This window comes from Gymnoscopelus microlampas (assembly GCF_963454915.1).
Source record: "Gymnoscopelus microlampas genome assembly, chromosome: 5".
Lineage (NCBI taxonomy): Eukaryota > Metazoa > Chordata > Actinopteri > Myctophiformes > Myctophidae > Gymnoscopelus > Gymnoscopelus microlampas.
Window position 1 is genome coordinate 13,736,612 of NC_139942.1, and position 7,143 is coordinate 13,743,754.

Genomic DNA, 7,143 nt, shown 5'->3' on the forward strand with positions numbered 1-7,143 from the left:
ATGTTACCCCCAGAACAGGGTTATTAGGGTTCAAGTGGTTATATTTATAATACAAAAAAGAATGGAAAAAAAAATAACAATCTTATCACAGAGATATTTGGTGGCCCCCCTGTAGTAACTCCGAGCCCCCTAGAAGTCCCAGACCCCTGGCAAAGACCCATGCTAATACTATAAAAAGAAAACACCCGGAAAGGTTTTCATTAGGGGCGTAATGATACAGTAATTGTATTGATGCATACATTTTAATTCCAACTATCGATATGTAAACAGTAACATAATCAATCTAACATCTTTTCGCCTGGCAAAGAATCAATTGTATCGATATAAGAACCTGTGCCTTGTATTCAATGTTAAAACAAGAGGGGTTTAATTACTTCAGGCTGAGTTCCATATACTTCATAAATGCGTTGATTCTCTGCATGTGTCAGGGTGTGAGTTTGTCTTCTGTATTTATTTGCCAGTGAATCATTGTGTTTACTTATTTATACCCATAATTAAAAAAAAAAAATTAAAAGAAAAGAAATCCTGCACTATGCAGCACGTATACATTTCACAGATAGACTTTTGGCGTAAATAGTTAGTGCATCGATTTTAAATAATTGTATCGTGTCGAATCACTATGAACGAATATCGTCCATGTATCGTATTGTCAGCCATGTTTAGTGATACCGTATCACTGTTAAAATGTATATTTACACCTATAGTTTTCATCTCAGTCACGATGGTTTCTCACTGCCAGTTCTTCTGTTGTGTTTCCTGAAGTTCTCTTCATAACCGTCTGTTCCCTTGAGCAAGGCATCGCTTTGTTTCTGTTTACATTCCTCATGGAGAGGTTTTAGTAGGATCTGTTTGTTTTTACTAATTTTATTTTTTAAATTGGGCTCTATCTTTCCCCCCCTTTTCATCCTCTTTCTCTTCCAGATCTTTGACATCCACAGGGACCTGTGAAAGTGATCACATTCGCTGTCACACAGTTTTGATTTGATTGATTGATTGCACACTTTATGAACAGTTTTCAAAAAGAACAGAGGTACAGGTGTTATACTAAAAGGATAACACAAAAAGCCCTCAGGGCTCGTTTCCATTGTGGTCCTGAAGTCACTCCTAAAGTCACAACAGTCATTCTTTTCTTATTTTATTTTCATGGCTGCCAGTTCCCACTTGATGTCATGTGGGAGTTCCGACTGCTCCAGACCCTGCTGAATAACTGCTACCTTACATAAAGTCTTAAGAGTAGGGCTCAAGTCTAAGATGAACAGGTCATCAGCAGGTGTGGATCCTTGGAATCCTCCAAAGAGGATGATGCGATCTCCCACCATGCAACAGCACATGCTCCAACTTGCCTGAGATGGGCCTTTCCCCATTGGCTCAACCTTCTTCCAGGAGAAGGTCTCCGGGCTGAATTTCCACAGATCATTGAACTTCGGGACTGGGTCGCAGCCACCAAATATGTACAGCTCTCCATTGTAGGCAAAGGCTGAATGACAGCAGCGTTTTGCTGGAAGAAGCTGTACAGGAGGCGTGCTCAGCCAGCAGCTGGTCTCTGTGTCAAACACTCTGATGGTGTTGTAGACCATGTCCTTCCCCCAGCCCCCAAATACAAACATCTTTGTCCCAATGATGGAGGCGGAGTGAAGTGATGAAGCAGGTGGTGGACTGCCTCTGGTGTTAATAACAGCCCAGACCATTGCGGTGGTGTCCAGCTTGTACATGTCATTAGTGTATCCACCAGTCGGTTGGTCGTATCCTCCATAAATAAACATGACCTTCCCCAAGACACATGCTGAGTGGTACCACCTCTCCTTTGGGACAGTCCCAGAAATCCTGGGCTTCAACCATCTGTGTGTGTCGACGTCAAATCCATAAAGAACGGTGCAGCACTCCTTTTTCGAGTAGCCCCCCCAGATGAGGACCGTAGCCTCTACCAGCACAGCTGTATGGCCATAGCGACTGGAGGGAACCTCTAGAGGACGTTCTCCTCTTTCAGTTGTCACTTTGGGCAACTTCACCCAGCATAAAGACACAGTGTTGAAGATGTTCACCTCAATCTGATCACTGTTTTTACTGTCGACTCCAACGTAGTACACTTTGTCCCTCACTGTCAAAGCAACATTATAGTCTTTGTTGGGAGCTCCTTTCAGATGTAGCGTCCACCGTAACATTTCGGACAACAGCAAAATACGTGAATGAAAGATTCTTAGTTTAACACTGCTCTGTGAAGGGATACAGAGTGATTGTGCGTGCTGCCACTTATATTGTTACAGGGACACAAACGTCACGCAAAGCTTGTCCAATGAAGCCCGGCACAAACACCAAACAGTCTAGCTCAGTGCTTCCCAAACTTTTTAGCTCAAGACCCAAAAGGGAAATCAGATGTTTGCCCAGGACCCATACTAGTGAAAGTAGCAGAACTACAAGCGCGCAAACGCGTCGCTTCGCGCCATGTTGCAAGCTTGCAGATCTGTTATTTTCCGCCACATCTTAAACATTTTGTTTTCTAATTTAGGGAATTTGTTTGATTCTTTTTTTTTAATTGACGATTTTTTTTTTCTACTCATGAAGATGTGTACATTTTTGTGGAAATCTTTAGAAAATCTTTTAAAATAATGATAATGACATTATTTAGGAAACAAAAAATAAAGGGACATTCCCTCGCGACCCACGAAAATGGCTTATAGCAGGTCGGATAATACAAACTATAATGTTGGTATGGGAAATCCAAGCTAATAAAAATTGCAGGCTTTCTATTCCTGCATGCTATAATGGAAGCCATTGTTCTCACGTTAATAAAATACAATTGAAGTACAAAATTTGAAATGCTACCTTTTAGTTTTAGCTTAATGTTTTTTTTCTTTGCTTAGTTTTTAGCCTTTTAACCAGTTTTCTCTTAATAAAGTTGTTTATTTTGTTTTGTTGTAAAGCGACTTAGAGTACCAAGAAAAGCACTACAGTATACATTTGATGTATTGTTATTATTATTATTATTATGTCACTGGTAGGCGTGTTTCTGAAATGTCCACAGACCTCCTATATGACCATTTTATCATGAACATTAGTGAGGACCAATCATACGAACATAGGTTAACAATGGGTGAAGTCGACCTTTAAGTGCAGTGTTACACAGGGGTGCAATGAGTATCAAGGTAACACTATGTTTCAGCTCACAGCGATCTGTAACAGCTGCCGTTTGTGAAGGGCCTGCGTGCGTCAGGTGTCATGCACGCTAATGTACTGTATACTCACCAGTGACATTAGGAGTGACTTCCCCTGTGTCACGCATGGAAGTAGCTCTGTCTTCAGCTCACAGTCATCTGTAGCAGATGGTAGGGTGTGGAGGGCTGCAGACTGCAGAGCAGTACGTGCAGTGGTTTAAAGTAACTAAGTACATGTACTCAAGTACTGTACTTGAAATATTTTTACTTGAGCATTTCCAATTTCCAATACTTTTACTTCTACTCCACTACATTTCAAAGGCAAATATCGTACTTTTACTCGAATTGTTTTTGAAAACTTGAGTTACTAGTTGCTTTGTAGATTTTGATTATTATTATAAAACACACATTGACCACTTCAGCTCTATATACATGCCAGCCATTTGAAAATAGCCAATCTACAAGCTCTTGTGAGCTCTTGTGAGCTTGGTACCATAAAAACAAAACATTCCATAGAATCAGAGGTTCTCTCTCTCTCTCTCTCTCTCTCTCTCTCTCTCTCTCTCTCTCTCTCTCTCTCTCTCTCTCTCTCTCTCTCTCTCTCTCTCTCTCTCTCTCTCTCTCTCTCTCTCTCTCTCTCTCTCTCTCTCTCTCTCTCTCTCTCTCTCTCTCTCTCTCTCTCTCTCTCTCTCTCACACCCCCTCCCCCCCACTCATGCTGTTGCTAAGCAATTAGTAAAAAAAACTAAAAACCTTTCTCTGCTACAAAATAAGTACATTACAGGCACTTATCCAATCCACAGTGGAGGATTAAAAACCTTTAATGGCACAGCTGAATCGATTCAAAAGCCAACCATTATGCCCCCGATGAAGGGTCAAACATTTCACTTTTTAATCGATGTAGCTAATAAATGTTTTACCTTTTTTTCCCCCCTGCATACAATGCCATTTGATTCATTTTTTCTGCACTTATTTTATCCTTAATGTTTTTTTCCCCCATTGTACTAAGAGGACAAGCTGCAGTATAAATCGTTATTGTCGGGCAGAAACCTTGTATCTCCATATTTCACCTTTTTATGTTTTTTAATCTTAGTGGGTTTGTGGGTTTTATAAATATTTAACAAATAAAAAGTGTTAATAAGAGCTTGAGACTAAATAATAACTACATTGGATCTATTGGAACACATTGGTTCTCTTTTATATTTCCTGAAAAGTAGAGGCTAACAGTTTGTTTTGGACATACCAGGTTTCCACCTGACGGCGACAATACTATTTTTGCATACACATACACATTGTTGTTTTAGTTTGTTCAGTTTTTCCACAGTATTTCTCCTCTACTGTTCTTTGCTAATGGAATGAATTATTTATTACTGTTGTGAGTGCTAAAGATCAGATTTGGGAGAATAGAATAATGTAATTTGCCTGCAGTCTGTACAAAGCCTTCTGGCTCCTTCTCACTGGAAACAAAGGGATGCTGTTCGGTACGCTACGCCCCCATATCAATTATTCATCTGCTGTCTGCATTATTGTCTGAATGTGTTCTGCTTCTGTGACTTCTCGACCCTCACTGTTTGTTTGTTTGTTTGTTTTTCATGTCAAGGACCCCCAAATTGATTTTGATATTTGGCCAGGGACCCCCATCTGAAAAAGGTTTTGTGCCTCATAAGAGAAGATTTGTCAACATTTTGTCAGCATTTTTTTTAAATAGCTTGACACATTCTGAGCTTGTAGATCTGCTATTTTAGAATAGCCAAAAAATAAAATAAAATAGAGTTTAAAAGTGTTTAAACTGTTGCTCCTTTTGCTGCGGACCCCCCACTTTGAGAACCAGTGGTCTATGTCTGTATGATGCTGGACCACCAGCTACTGCAAAGTCCTTACATCTAATAAAAGGTGTTTGACATCATCATATTATTGTATTTTAATTAGTATGTATTCATCATTTTAATGTTGCAGCTGGTAAAGGTGGGGCTGATTTTAATGACTTTGTGTTGCTGGGCAGATTAACCTACAATACGTCATCATCGATCACTTAATGTTGTATTAATCTATATCTGCAAAGCAACTAAATAAAACTGTCAAATCATTGTAGTGAGTGCAACATTTGCCTGTAAGACATGGTGGAGAACAAGTAAAAAAGTATTGAACAAAAACTAATAATAATTGAAATACTCAAGCTAAGTATAAGAGCCTCAAATGCTTTGCTCGAGCACAGTACTCAAGTAAATATACTTAGATACTTTCCACCACTGGTAATCCATACTTAAATATCGTCTCTGTTGGGTGGAAACTTCATATGCCCATAACTCTTACTTTTCAGGACTCAAATTCAAAAATAGAAAAAGAGGTAGATAGTAGTTAGTGGATTTTAATTTACAAAAAAAACTCAAAAACTTTGAGTTTCTGCTCGACAGCAACGATATAATGAATAAACAATTAGTCCTGGACCACTGGCGTATGACCACCTAGGCTCCAAAGTAGCCTGACAGCGTGTCGCGGGTTCGAGTCTCGATCCCGACGGCCTTTGCTGCATGTCACTCCCTATTTCCTGTCAGACTACTATCCTATCGATAAAGTAAAATAATTATAATGCTTGCATTGTTTCTGCCAGTGGTGGAAAAAGTACTCAAATTCTTTACTCAAGTACCAATACTGCAATATAGAAATACTCTGTTTCAAGTAAAAGTCCCAGAATTCAAAATTTGCTTGAGTAAAAGTACAAAAGTATTGGCATAAAGTACCAAAAAAGTACTAAAATGTTTGAAAATAGCAGATCTACAAGCTCACAAGGCACAACGCGTCGCGTTGAGACACGATGTGCGGTTATAGATCGGCTATTTTCAAACAGCCTATGTATAAAATAGGACTGAAGTGGTTAATGTATGTTTCATAATATCATAATTTGTATCTGAAAAGTAACTAGTAACTAAAGTTTTCAAATAATTGCAGTGGAGTAAAAATAAAACATCTGCCTCTGAGATGTAGTGGAGTAGAAGTAAAAGGATTGGACATTGGAAATGCCCAAGTACAAATACCTCAAAATGTTACAGTACTTAAGTAAATGCACTTAGTTACTTTCCACCACTGGTTTCTCCAGTGTAGTAGTTTCAGCTTGTCTGTCTGTCTGTCTGTCTGTCTGTCAGTGTGTCTGCTAAGAGGCTTCAACATGAAGCCAGCAGCTGTCTCTTAACCCCCCCCCAGGTCTATAATTACCCAGAGGCAGTGTGGTCTGGAGCCTAAATTTATACTACTGTAGTACGACGGTGTGCGCTTGCCAAAAAGAACTGATCTCCGCTCTAACATTAGCTTGTAGATCTGTTATTTTTGGCAGGCCGTACACGCTTGCACAACGCGAGTATAACATTAAGCCGGAGTCTGATGTTGGTGGGGTTTCATTTCCTGTACAGTACCAAGTACTGTTCTTAAGAACAATTTGGAGGTATCTTTACTATACTTGAGTTTTACAGTTATTTATACTTACACTCCACTTCATCTCAGAGGCAAATATACTATACATGGGGGTGCAATTTGGCCCTCACAAGTACAGTGATACAAGTAGGTCCACACACACACACACACACACACACACACACACACACACACACACACACACACACACACACACACACACACACACACACACACACACACACACACACACACACACACGAAGCCTACACATGCATCTGCTGTAGAAGTCAGCAGTTCAAACATGCTGTTTGATGCAGCAGATTCTCAACCTGTGGATATTGCAAGTGGGCCCCCCAGATAATTGGCAAAACATTAAGATTTTAACGGTAGGGTAAGTGATTTTCTTTGGTCAAAATAAGTATTAAATGGCTCTATATTCTGATAGTACTCAATGCAATAGAGTGTAGCCGAATGGCTACCGTGTTAAGTGGTCTTGAAAGTTAACACTTTCAAGATTTTCAGGTGGGCCCTGATCCAGAAAAGGTCGTGAACCACTAGTTTAATGTATTCTCAAAGCCTTT